A 13,412-nucleotide genomic window follows, 5' to 3' on the forward strand; every position below is an offset into this window, starting at 1 on the left:
TCTGAGGGGGACTATTTCTCAGATTTCTGATAGGGTTGCTAGGAGTGAGTATACCACTCAGGTCCTCCAGTCCTCTATGGTGGTATGGTCTGTTTCTGTCTCCTCGGGGTCCCTTGCGGTACATTCTCATAAACGTGCGCTTGCAATTATGCAGGATGCCACGGACACCGACTATGATGCTGCAGACGGTGATGGGGATGTGTTGAGGGGGACGGCATCACTTGCCAAGGGGGTGCAGTTGATGATTGAGGCTGTTAGGGATGTTTTACACATTTCAGACACAGCTCCAGAACAGGTGGAGGAGGCCTTCTCCACGGATAATAAGAAGCCCCCCCTCACCTTCCCGGCATCCAAAGAATTTAATGCTATCTTTGAAAAGGCATGGGAAACTCCGGAAAATAAATTCCAGATTCCCAAGAGGGTCTTGGTGGCTTTTCCCTTCCCAGAGGAAGATAGGAAGAGATGGGAGTCCACGCCGATAGTCGACGCCTCTGTATCTAGGCTGTCCAAGCAGGTGGTATTACCGGTCCCGGGATTTACTGCGTTAAAGGACCCGGCAGATTGCAAGGTGGATACTATGCTAAAATCCATTTACACGGCTTCAAGGGCTATATTGCAGCCTACTATAGCCTGTGCTTGGATTGCTAAAGCTATTGCCAGGTGGTCAATCACTCTGAAGGAGAAATCGACTACGCTGGACAAAGGTGACGTTGATTTATTTTTACATAATATTCAGGATTCTGCAGGGTTCCTGGTTGATTCCATGAAGGACCTGGGTTCCATGGCTGCGGGGATCTCCTCCATGTCCGTCTCTGGCTGCGCAACTGGTCTGCGGACGAATCCAGGAAGTGTGTGGAGGGCCTACCATACAAGGGTCAGGCTCTCTATGGGGAGGCGTTGGATGCATGGATTGCCACGGCTACCGCGGGTAAGTCTCCTTTTCTCCCCTCAGCTGCACCGGCTACGAAGAAGCCTTTTTCATCTACCACGTCACAGTCCTTTCGGCCTGCGAAGCCAAGAAAGAATAAGCCTTCGAACACCTTCTTCAGAGGTGGTCGTGCCAAAGGAAAGAAACCTGCTCCCGCAGGTTCCCAGGCCCAGAAGCCCGCTTCTGATACCCCTAAGTCCTCCGCATGACGGTGGACAGCTAGGCCTGAAGGAAGGTCAGGTGGGGGCAAGACTCCGGCAGTTCAGCCATGTCTGGATGTCGTGGGGTCTGGACCCCTGGGTTCTGGATATAGTGTCCAGAGGGTACAGACTGGAGTTTCAAGATCCCCTGCCTCACCGTTTCTTCAAGTCAGGCTTGCCAGCCCTGCTGGCAGACAGGGCAATTCTTCTGGAGGGCATCAGAAAATTGGTGATGTCAGAGGTCATTGTTCCGGTCCCACTTCAGCAGTGGAACAAGGGTTATTATTCAAACCTTTTCGTGGTACCGAAACCGGATGGTTCGGTACGGCCTATTCTAAACTTAAAATCTTTGAATCCTTATCTCAGGGAGTTCAAAATCAAGATGGAATCTCGGAGAGCTGTCATCTCAGGTCTGTCGGAGGGGAAGTTCCTGGTGTCCCTGGACATCAAGGATGCTTACCTCCACATTCCCATTTGGGCGCCGCATCAAGCATATCTCCGGTTTATGCTGTTGGACGATCACTATCAGTTTCAGGCTCTACCGTTTGGCCTCTCCACAGCACCGAGGATTTTCACCAAGGTGATGGCGGAGATGATGGTTCTCCTCCGCAAACAGGAGGTGAACATAATTCCATATCTGGACGATCTCCTAATCAAGGCGTCGTCCAGGGAGAGGTTGTAGCTTTCCATCGCGCTCAAGACGCGGCTCCTCAGGAGGCACGGTTGGACCCTTAACCTTCCAAAGTCTCATCTGGAGATGACAAGGCAGCTGTCTTTCCTGGGAATAATCCTCGACACGGAACTGCAGAGGATATTTCTCCCGGTGGAGAAAGCGTTGGTTATTCAAGCAATGGTCCGAGAGGTCCTAAAGACTGCCAGGGTATCGGTTCATCAATGCATACGCCTTCTGGGGAAGATGGTTGCTGCCTACGAGGCTCTGCAGTACGGCAGGTTTCATGGCCGACCCTTTCAGCTGGACCTATTGGACCAGTGGTCGGGCTCTCACCTACACATGCACAAGAGGATACGTCTGTCTCAGAAAGCCAGGATTTCACTCCTCTGGTGGCTACAACTTCCACACCTTCTGGAAGGGAGAAGGTTCGTATTTCAAGACTGGATCCTTTTGACCACAGATGCAAGTCTAAGAGGTTGGGGAGCAGTCGCTTTGGGACAAACCTTTCAGGGATGATGGTCGGATCAAGAGTCGCTTCTCCCAATAAACAATCTGGAACTCAGGGCCATTTACAACACCCTTCTGCAAGCAGCACACCTTTTACAGGATCGGGCTGTTCAGGTGCAGTCGGACAATGTGACCACAGTGGCCTACATAAACCGACAAGGCGGAACGAAGAGCAGAGCTGCCATAGCAGAGGTGTCGAAAATCCTCATCTGGGCAGAAAGGCACGCGGTGGCGATGTCGTCAATCTTCATTCCGGGTGTAGACAACTGGGAAGCAGACTTCCTCAGCAGACACGATCTCCATCCAGGGGAGTGGGGCCTCCATCCGGAGGTGTTTGAGGAGGTAACCAGTTGGTGGGGGGTTCCTCACATAGACATGATGGCCTCCCACCTCAACAAGAAGCTACGGAGGTACTGTTCCAGGTCAAGAGACCCGCAGGCAGTGGCGGTGGACGCACTGGTAACACTGTGGGTGTTCAAGTCAGTGTATGTGTTCCCTCCACTTCCACTGATACCAAAGGTTCTTCAGCTCGTGAGAAGAACTAAGGTTCTGGCAATCCTCATTGCTCTGGACAGGCCAAGGAGGGCTTGGTACGCGGATCTGCTAGATCTTCTGCTGGAAGATCCACAGCCTTTACCTCTTTGGGAGGATCTGCTTCTGCAGGGGCCGTTCGCTATCAAGACTTACCGCGGCTTTGTTTGATGGCATGCCGGTTGAACGCCAGATCTTAGCTCAGAAGGGTATCCCGAGTGAGGTCATTCCTACCCTAATAGAGGCCAGGAAGGGGGTAACGTCTAAGCATTACGATCGCATTTGGAAGAAATATGTTTCTTGGTGTGAGGCCAAGAAGTTTCTGGCGGTGGAGTTTCAACTTGGACGTTCTCTCCTTTTCCTGCAAGCAGGGGTGGATATGGGACTGAGACTGGGCTCCATCAAGGTCCAGATCTCTGCCTTGCCCATCTTCTTCCAAAAACAATTGGCTGTTCTTCCTGAGGTTCAGACCTTTTTGAAAGGGGTTCTGCACATCCAGCCTCCCTTTGTGGCACCTACGGCTCCATGGAATCTTGATGTGGTGTTGCAGTTCCTGCATTCTGCTTGGTTTGAGCCTCTACAGGAGGCTGATCTCAAGTTTCTCACGTGGAAGGCGGTTACCTTGTTGGCCTTGTCTTCTGCATGACGCATGTCTGAATTGGGGGATTTATCTTGTAAAAGCCCCTACAGTATCTGATCTTCCATGAAGACAGGGCAGAACTTAAGACTCGTCCACAGTTCCTACCTAAGGTTGTGTCGGCTTTCCTCATCAACCAACCTATTGCGGTGCCAGTGGCTACTGACTCCTCAATTGCTTCAAATGCCTTGGATGTAGTGAAGACTTTGAAGATTTACGTGAAGAGGACGGCTCATCATAGGAAAAGTCACTCTATATTTGTCCTCTATGATCCAAAGAAAATTGGATGTCCTGCTTCTAAACAGTCGATTTCACACTGGATCAGATTCACGATCCAGCATGCTTTTTCCACGGCAGGATTACTGTGTCCAAATTCCGTAAAGGCCCACTCTACTCGTAAAGTGGGCTCTTCCTGGGCGGCTGCCCGGGGTGTCTCGGTGGTGCAACTCTGCCGAGCAGCTACTTGGTCTGGGTCGAACACGTTTGCCAAGTTTTGCAAGTTCGATACTTTGGCCTCTGATTACCTCAAGTTTGGTCAAGCAGTGTTGCAGGAGGCTCCGCGCCCCCCCTCCCATTCTGGGAGCTTTGGTACATCCCCATGGTACTAATATGGACCCCAGCATCCTTTAGGACGTAAGAGAAAATAGGATTTTGGTTACCTACCGGTAAATCCTTTTCTCGTAGTCCGTAGAGGATGCTGGGTGCCCGCCCAGCGTTTCGTTTTCTTGCATTGGTTTTCTGGTTCAGTGTTACCTGGTTCCTAGGTAAGTTCTGCGTTATTTACTGTTTCAGCTGTTGCTGAAGTTATTCCGGCATGTTGGCCGGATTTTCATGTTTGTGTGAGCTGGTATGAATCTCGCCACTATGTGTGTAATTCCTTCTCTCGGAGTATGTTGTCTCCTCGGGCACAGTTTCTAGACTGAGTCTGGTAGGAGGGGCATAGAGGGAGGTGTCAGCCCACACTATTAAACTCTTAAAGTGCCAATGGCTCCTGGTGGACCCGTCTATACCCCATGGTACTAATATGGACTCCAGCATCCTCTACGGACTACGAGAAAAGGATTTACCGGTAGGTAACCAAAATCCTTTTTCACATTCAATTATAAGACCTTATTATTATATTATTTAATTTGTTTGTCTGTAAACATTTATCTTGAACATTGACACTGTTACTTATTTGTGTTATTTATTCTTTTTATATATATATATATATATATAGGGCCCAATTCAAGCTTGATTGCAAAACAACTTTTTCCTCTAATGGGCAATACCAAGTGCAGGTGTGATATTGGTGTGTAGCCCTGCCGTGTAATGTAGGTGTGATGTCGGTGTGTAGCCCTGCTGTGTAATGTTGCTGTGATATTGGTGTGTAGGCTTGCCGTGCAATGTTGGTGTGATGTCGGTGTGTAACCCTGCCAAGTAATGTAGATGTGACGTTAGTATGTAGCCCTGCTGTGTAATGTAGCTGTGATGTCAGTGTGTAGCCACTACTGCACTTTAGGCCTAATTCAGACCTGATCGTAGCAGCAAATTTGTTAGCTAATGGGCAAAACCATGTGTACTGCAGGTGGGGAAGATATAACATGTGCAGATAGAGTTAGATTTGGGTGGGTTATATTATTTCTGTGCAGGGTAAATACTGGCTGCTTTATTTTTACACTGCAATTTAGATTTCAGTTTGAACACACCCCACCCAAATCTAACTCTCTCTGCACATGGTTTTGCATAGTTCTGGCCACCTGCAGTGCACATGTTTTTGCCCATTAGAGGAAAATGTTGTTTTGCAATCAACCTTGCATTAGGCTTATAGAACAGATTATTCATTAACCCTCCTTACTTAACAATTCCTTATTTAAATTGGTGCTCGTGCACCAATTTAAATAAAGACCCTTAGAGAACCCTGGTTATTTTCCTTGTTTTTAATTTTTATACACATAACATAATGGAGGAAGTAGCTTTCAGTGTTTTTTATAGTATGTAGGCATTATTAGGCTTACCATCAGGCTCAGATTTCCCACAAGGCAACCAATGCGCCTGCCTAGGGCCCAGCGGTCCCAGGGGACACATAGCCAAGCCCCACTTAATCCGGCCTGTCCATAATCCATTACAAAGGCTGGCTTCTACTTAAATGTTTTAAAGAAGCTCTGTAATAGGCTCAAACTAGTATTAATATAATTATTACTGGCACTGAGCTCCATTACTGTGCCTCTGCAAAACATTCCCAAATGAACACTGTGCATCACGTGACATCATGGCACTGTGATATAACGCAACTGGACGTCGACAGGTAAATAAACTCTCCTTGCAACTGTCGTTTGGAGAGTTTCCGTGACAGTGTACCTTCTATTTAGTCGCCAACCTTTTGTCCTGCTTTGCCTGCAAGCTCAGTCTCTGACTCCCCTAGAATGAGCATGAAGAGCTTTTATAAACTTCTTCCTTGTGTCTGCTTTCCCATATTGTCCTAGAAGCTGTAATGTGTTGGTTATCTCTGTTGGTATCAAAATCTATATAACATGATGAGTATCTTTTTATGATTCATTTTTATTAGGAACCATGTTGGTGTAAAATAATGGGCATCTTTGCTGCTTGCAAGTGGCACCATTACTGGTGTAAAGTGAAGGGATACACAGCCAATATAATATGATGTTCTACCCGAACAAAGGGGGTAATTCTGAGTTGATCGCAGCAGGAAATTTTTTAGCAGTTGGGCAAAACCATGGCCCTCATTCCGAGTTGTTCGCTCGCAAGCGGATTTTAGCAGATTTGCTCATGCTAAGCCGCCGCCTACTGGGAGTGAATCTTAGCATCTTAAAATTGCGAACGATGTATTCGCAATATTGCGATTACACACCTCGTAGCAGTTTCTGAGTAGCTTCAGACTTACTCGGCATCTGCGATCATTTCACTGCTTGTCGTTCCTGGTTTGACGTCACAAACACACCCAGCGTTCGCCCAGACACTCCCCCGTTTCTCCGGCCACTCCTGCGTTTTTTCCGGAAACGGTAGCGTTTTTTCCCACACGCCCATAAAACGGCCTGTTTCCGCCCAGTAACACCCATTTCCTGTCAATCACATTACGATCGCCAGAACGATGAAAAAGCCGTGAGTAAAAATCCTAACTGCATAGCAAATTTACTTGGCGCAGTCGCATTGCGGACATTGCGCATGCGCATTAAGCGGAAAATCGTTGCGATGCGAAGATTTTTACCGAGCGAACAACTCGGAATGAGGGCCCATGTGCACTGCAGGAGAGGCAGATATAACATTTGCAGAGAGAGTTAGATTTGGGTGTGGTGAGTTCAATCTGCAATCTAAATTGCAGTGTAAAAATAAAGCAGCCAGTATTTACCCTGCACAGAAACAAAATAAACCACCCAAATCTAACTCTCTCTCTGCAAATGTTATATATGCCTCCCCTGCAGTGCACATGGTTTTGCCCAACTGCTAAAATATTTACTCCTGCGATCAACTTGGAATTACCCCCAATGTAATGTGATGGGCACTTTTACTGGTTTTATATGTAGTTCATTACAGCGGATTTGGTATGTGATCGTCGGGATGCCGGCAGTCACATGACCAGAACCGGCATCCCGACATTGAATATCCTAACGTCGGAGGGGCTAAGTGGTTTCCAAACTTTTTTGAATCACGGCGTCCTAGAATATCAGCATTTTTTTCACGGCACCCCTAGGCCAAAAATTTCTTATTGAGAAATTTAGAAAGAAATATTACATTAAGTAGATTGCGTTTATATGTCATCCTTAGGGTCAGTTGTGTGGTGAGGGACAAGATTTGCTTCTGTTTGGCCACATATTTTATGACTGGCAACCACCAGCACTGGTTTTGCCTATTATATTGACCATGAATAATTTGAATTGGTCCTGGACCACCAACACAGGGCACCCCTGCAAGTGTCCCGAGGCACCCCAGGGAGCCACGGCACACAGTTTGGGAACCTCTAGGCTAAGTATTTTTAACCCCCAACCCTAACCTTCCAGGGGTGGTGCGAAGGGCTAACTCTCAGGGGATGGCAGATAGGGCTAACCCCCCCTAGTTCCAAACCCTAACCCTCCCACCGGTCCTAACTTTATCAGTGATCCTGATACTTACCTTTGGGATGTTGGCTGTCAGTGTTATGGCGCCGGTCTCCTGAGTGGTGTCGGGATTCTGGTGTTTGTCACATGACTACCGGCATCCCGCCCATCAGGATGCTAAACGCATCCCGTCATAGCAGCTGGTATACTGTAATATATAGGGTGTTTGGGTTTTTTCCTGTCGTGGGCAAGGGTATTTTATTTATTCCTGTAGGGGCCAATGCGTACCTGTCGAGGGCAAAAGTGTTTTTTTTTCCCTTTATGGCAGTGACGTGCGGTGAGGTCATAGGCTGGGGAGGCACTGACATATACACTGCTCAAAAAAATAAAGGGAACACTAAAATAACACATCCTAGATCTGAATGACTGAAATATTCTTATTAAATACTTTATTCTTTACATAGTTGAATGTGCTGACAACAAAATCACACAAAAATTATCAATGGAAATCAAATTTATTAACCCATGGAGGTCTGGATTTGGAGTCACACTCAAAATTAAAGTGGAAAAACATACTACAGGCTGATCCAACTTTGATGTAATGTCCTTAAAACAAGTCAAAATGAGGCTCAGTAGTGTGTGTGGCCTCCACGTGCCTGTATGACCTCCCTACAACGCCTGGGCATGCTCCTGATGAGGTGGCGGATCATCTCCTGAGGGATCTCCTCCCAGGCCCGGACTAAAGCATCCGCCAACTCCTGGACAGTCTGTGGTGCAAGACATGATGTCCCAGATGTGCTCAATTGGATTCAGGTCTGGGGAACGGGCGGGCCAGTCCATAGCATCAATGGCTTCGTCTTACAGGAACTGCTGACACACTCCAGCCACATGAGGTCTAGCATTGTCTTGTATTAGGAGGAACCCAGGGCCAACTGCACCAGCATATGGTCTCACAAGGGGTCTGAGGATCTCATCTCAGGACCTAATGGCAGTCAGGCTACCTCTGGCGAGCACACGGAGGGCTGTGTGGCCCCCCAAAGAAATGCCACCCCACACCATTACTGACTCACTGCCAAACCAGTCATGCTGGAGGATGTTGCAGGCAACAGAACGTTCTCCTTGGCGTCTCCAGACTCTGTCACGTCTGTCACATGTGCTCAGTGAGAACCTGCTTTCATCTGTGAAGAGCACAGGGCACCAGTGGCAAATTTGCCAATCTTGGTGTTCTCTGGCAAATGCCAAACGTCCTGCACGCTGTTGGGCTGTAAGCACAACCCCCACCTGTGGACGTCGGGCCCTCATACCACCCTCATGGAGTCTGTTTCTGATCGTTTGAGTAGACACATGCACATTTGTGGCTTGCTGGAGGTTATTTTGCAGGGCTCTGGCAGTGCTCCTCCTGTTCTTCCTTGCACAAAGGCGGAGGTAGCGGTCCTGCTGCTGGGTTGTTGCCCTCCTACGGCCTCCTCCACGTCTCCTGATGTACTGGCCTGTCTCCTGGTAGCGCCTCCATGCTCTGGACACTACGCTGACAGACACAGCAAACCTTCTTGCCACAGCTCGCATTGATGTGCCATCCTGGATGAGTTGCACTACCTGAGCCACTTGTGTGGGTTGTAGACTCCGTCTCATGCTACCACTAGAGTGAAAGCACCGCCAGCTTTCAAAAGTGACCAAAACATCAGCCAGAAAGCATAGGAGCTGAGAAGTGGTCTGTGGTCACCACCTGCAGAACAACTCCTTTATTGGGGGTGTCTTGCTAATTGCCTATAATTTCCACCTGTTGTCTATTCCATTTGCACAACAGCATGCGAAATTGATTGTCAATCAGTGTTGCTTGATAAGTGGACAGTTTGATTTCACAGAAGTGTGATTGACTTGGAGTTACATTGTAATACCCAGCCCAGCGGCCCTCTGTCCCACCTGGGTGTCTGGGATTGTGCCGCCGCTGTTGCTGGCTGGGAGGGAGAGGGAAGTGCGCTGTCCACTGCTGCACGCATCACTGCCTTCAGGACCACTGCTTCCGCCATCCAGTCACCGCCGGGTCCCGCCTCTTCTGCCCACCAGCCACCGCCAGGTCCCACCGCTTCCGCCCGCCAGTCACCGCCATGTCCCGCCGCATATAGAGGTGATAGGACAGCGGATTCAGCACTGGATCCACTGTCCAATCACAGCTGCCTCGTTGACATGGGCATGGTGTCCCTGTCAAAAGGCACTTACAGAAGTGTTGCTTACGCCATAGTTTTTAATGGGCTTTTACAGCCCAAGTGTTTGGCCCCGCCCCCCGCTTAATCCCGTTCTATTTGCCAATGGGAGGCACTGCTATCGGTGCCTCCCAAACCAATTAAAAGTACTAAAATGATTACCATAATATAAAGATGATACTCATAACACAAACTATGTGTCATAAGTAACTTCTTTGTATTACTTTAATCATTAATGACAGGGGAGGCACTGTCTCCCCTGACTGCACGTCCCTGCTTTATGGAGCAACTGTGGTTTACTTTTTTTTTGTAATACAAGGCAGTCCTGTCCACTCCCTACCCACCACAAAAAATAAATACTACAGTGTATCTAAAAAAAAAGGCGGAGGGAGGGGCGCAAACTAGTAACCTGAATAGAGCCCCATGAGGTCTGATTCAGACCCGATCGCTGCAACGGTCTCCCTCAGGGGAGTGCGCACGCATAGTGTGAAGCCCAGAGTGATGCAAAAGCATTTCAGGGCTGTGATCGCCTCTGCCTGTCAATCAGGTCGCATGGCGGGAGGCGGTGTGCCAATGGCATTAGAACGCCGTTGGTGGGGCGGACTGTTGCGGGGGTGGGCCGCTGCGGCTGCGTAACGTCACACGCAGCCGATGTGACCCAGAATGCAAAGCAGCTAGGCTTTACTGGCAGGGAGCTACTTAGTGGGTACAAAAGCATTGTCACCGTGCAATGAATTACATAGGTTCTGTGGGTGGCTAAATTAAAGCCTGCAATTCACCTGGTTTTAATTAGATGTAGAACCTGTGTAATTCATCCCAGTCCCAGTTTAAAGTAATAGTATGGTAAGCCTAGACATTATGGTACCCTGGGGCAGATGTATTAACCTTGAGAAGGCATAAGGAAGTGATAAACCAGTGATATGTGCAAGGTGATAAATGCACCAGCCAATCAGCTCCTAACTGTTAATTTACATATTGGAGCTGATTGGCTGGTGTGTTTATCATTTTGCACATATCACTGGTCTATTACTTTCTTATGCCTTCTACAGGTTAATACATCTGCCCCCCCTGTCTGTTACACATTCACATGATGATAATGTCCTTGCCAGGAGCAACAAACTCTCCAAGCCATAGCATAGCTATACCAATCGGGGCCCCACAGCACAATCCCCATGGGGTTCCCCTGGCTGGCTGCTCAGACCGTCCCCCCGTGGACTGCTCACAAACACTGAAGTTCTCCCCTTACCCCCCCCCCCCCCCCCAACCCACCCCATGTCCCCATGGATTACCCATGAAGACACCATCGGTGACACGTTGCCTGCTTTTCATTTATCGGCCAGCTCCGTCTCGTCTGTCCTTACTGATGCTGGGGGGGAGGCATGGCTGCGGTCCGGGGATGTCCCTGCAGGCTCATCAGTTAGGACTGAGGAGACGGAGATGGCCGCCAGAGCAGCTGCACACTGCTGAGAAATAAAAGCAATAGGGCTCAGCAACTAGGTGCAGGAGGAGGGCCAGGCCACTGAGGGGGCCTGGTCCCTGTAGCAGCCACACACCCTGCACCTATTGTAGCTACGCCCTTGCTCCTAGCGTTCTAAGGATATGATCACATCTTTAAAATCTTCCAGCAGAACTTTACTCTGGGTGCAATCCTCCGATGTCAAAACAGTGATACAAGATATCATTGCATGATTAATGTAACCAAACCGCGTCAAATGGTGCATCATCCCATCTGATGTACAGCGTATCTGATGGACATTGTGGCCACACAATTCATCAAATGATGAATTCTGTATAGATACTACACAATGGTCGCCTTGTATTACAATGTGTCACAAATCGTGTATTGCGTATCCAGCTGTAGTTGTTCCCGTGGCACTATCCAAAAAAAACAATTTATGCTGTTACTTCAAAGATAGGAGAAAATAAGAATTTAAGCAAGTCTTTTCTTATTCTCTCAAGTATACTAACAACTAAATGTAATAAAAGTATCAAGGGAAAAATCTTATGTTTATTGCATAACAGCAATAATAATGTATTTTGGGCCTAATTCATGATTGTACTCAAATGCCGATAACCACTCAACGGAGTGATAATCTGCAGACTGTGCATGTGCCAAGGTGTCACTGTAATCAGGGCCGGTTCAAGGGCGCTCGGCGCCCTGGGCAGGAAAAGGGGTGTGGCCTAATACAGGGGGCGTGGTCAGTTACGCCCCCTGTACATTGCTAGCGCCGCTTGAATGCTGAGCGGTGCGCGATGACGTCATCGCGCCCCACACAAAAGGTCCTCTCCACGAAGGGAAACTAGACGCTATGCGTCTAGTTCCCTTCGTGGAGAGGACCTTTGCTGTGCGGTGCGCGATGACGTCATCGCGCACCGCTCAGCAAAGTTACTCTCCACGAAGGAAACTTCCCTTCACAGGAGGCGGACGGGGACGGCAGCGGGCAGCGGAGGCGGACGGGGGACACAGCGGGCAGCAGTGGCGGATCTTGCCACGGTGCGGCGCCCACCGGATGGCGCCAGCGCCCTCCGGAAGGCGGCGCCCCGGGCAAAAGTCCTGCTTGCCTGTGGCAAGATCCGCTACTGACTGTAATGTCACTCACAATGAGAACTTCATGGAAAAGTTATTGACAGGAAGTGGCCGCTTGGAGGTTTTAATGGGGTGGTTGGAAAAATACAGGTGTACCATGGACATTTTTGGGGCATTTACAGTATCTGCCGTCAGCTGCGATCATATAAGCAAAGATACATGGTGCCAGCATCGTTACTGCCGCTGCCAGTATGCATAGCCCTAAAGCTATCCTTAACATCGATGTTCTCCATATTTGCTTATAGACTGTGAATGTGTACGCAGTTGCGAATGATTTTGCAATGGCTCTGGTGGGCATCACTTTTCATTCCTGGGTTGCAGCTTCACTTGCTAACATTAGCAGCTCCGTAGCTTAGAAAAAAGTAATTACAATTGCATTTGCGTACAAACATGAATTACAAATGTAGCCATGGTCATTGTGGCTGCGAAGCACTCCTGGCGGTCCTAGTCGCACCATCAATGGGCCACAGTAGACTGCTACTTCTGCTGCTTAATGCAATGTTAATCGCCACAGGTGTGACTAAGACACGTGCACATTGGCGTGCACACGCATCGCGACAAACAAATCACACTCATGCCTAGTCGTAGCAACGATGAGCATGGCTACATCTGTAGCCCCCTTGTCAATTTACGTGTGTGAGTGTGTGTATAATATACACAAATATGAGTTTTATACTTATCTACTGTATGTGGAAAGGATCCGCCATGGAGCTGCACATACAGAAGTATTCATTTTGATTGCTAACCTACAGTGATCAGGTAACCAGAAGCCACACTTAACCCAGTGCCGTTTCTAGCCACCCACCGCAGCACTTACTAGTTGCACTTACTAGTTGCACTCCTGCTCCTCCTCCTTCCTCCCATGGTTCTACACTTTGGGGGCGGAGTTTCACGAAATTAAGTCGTTGCATCATGACGTCATTTTGCGAAACGTCGTCCCCCTGAGCGAAGTACTACGGGTGGGTGGAGGGAGAGCAGAATAGCAGTGCTGGTGGCCTGGTGCCAGCGACTGTACACACCCCAAGCAATGAGCATTAACCCTGGCAATGAGCATTACCGCTAGCAATGAGCATTACACATCCCTCGGAATGAGCATGACACTCAGAGCAAG

The sequence above is a fragment of the Pseudophryne corroboree genome, chromosome 5, assembly GCF_028390025.1.
Source record: "Pseudophryne corroboree isolate aPseCor3 chromosome 5, aPseCor3.hap2, whole genome shotgun sequence".
In the NCBI taxonomy this organism is placed as follows: Eukaryota; Metazoa; Chordata; class Amphibia; order Anura; family Myobatrachidae; genus Pseudophryne; species Pseudophryne corroboree.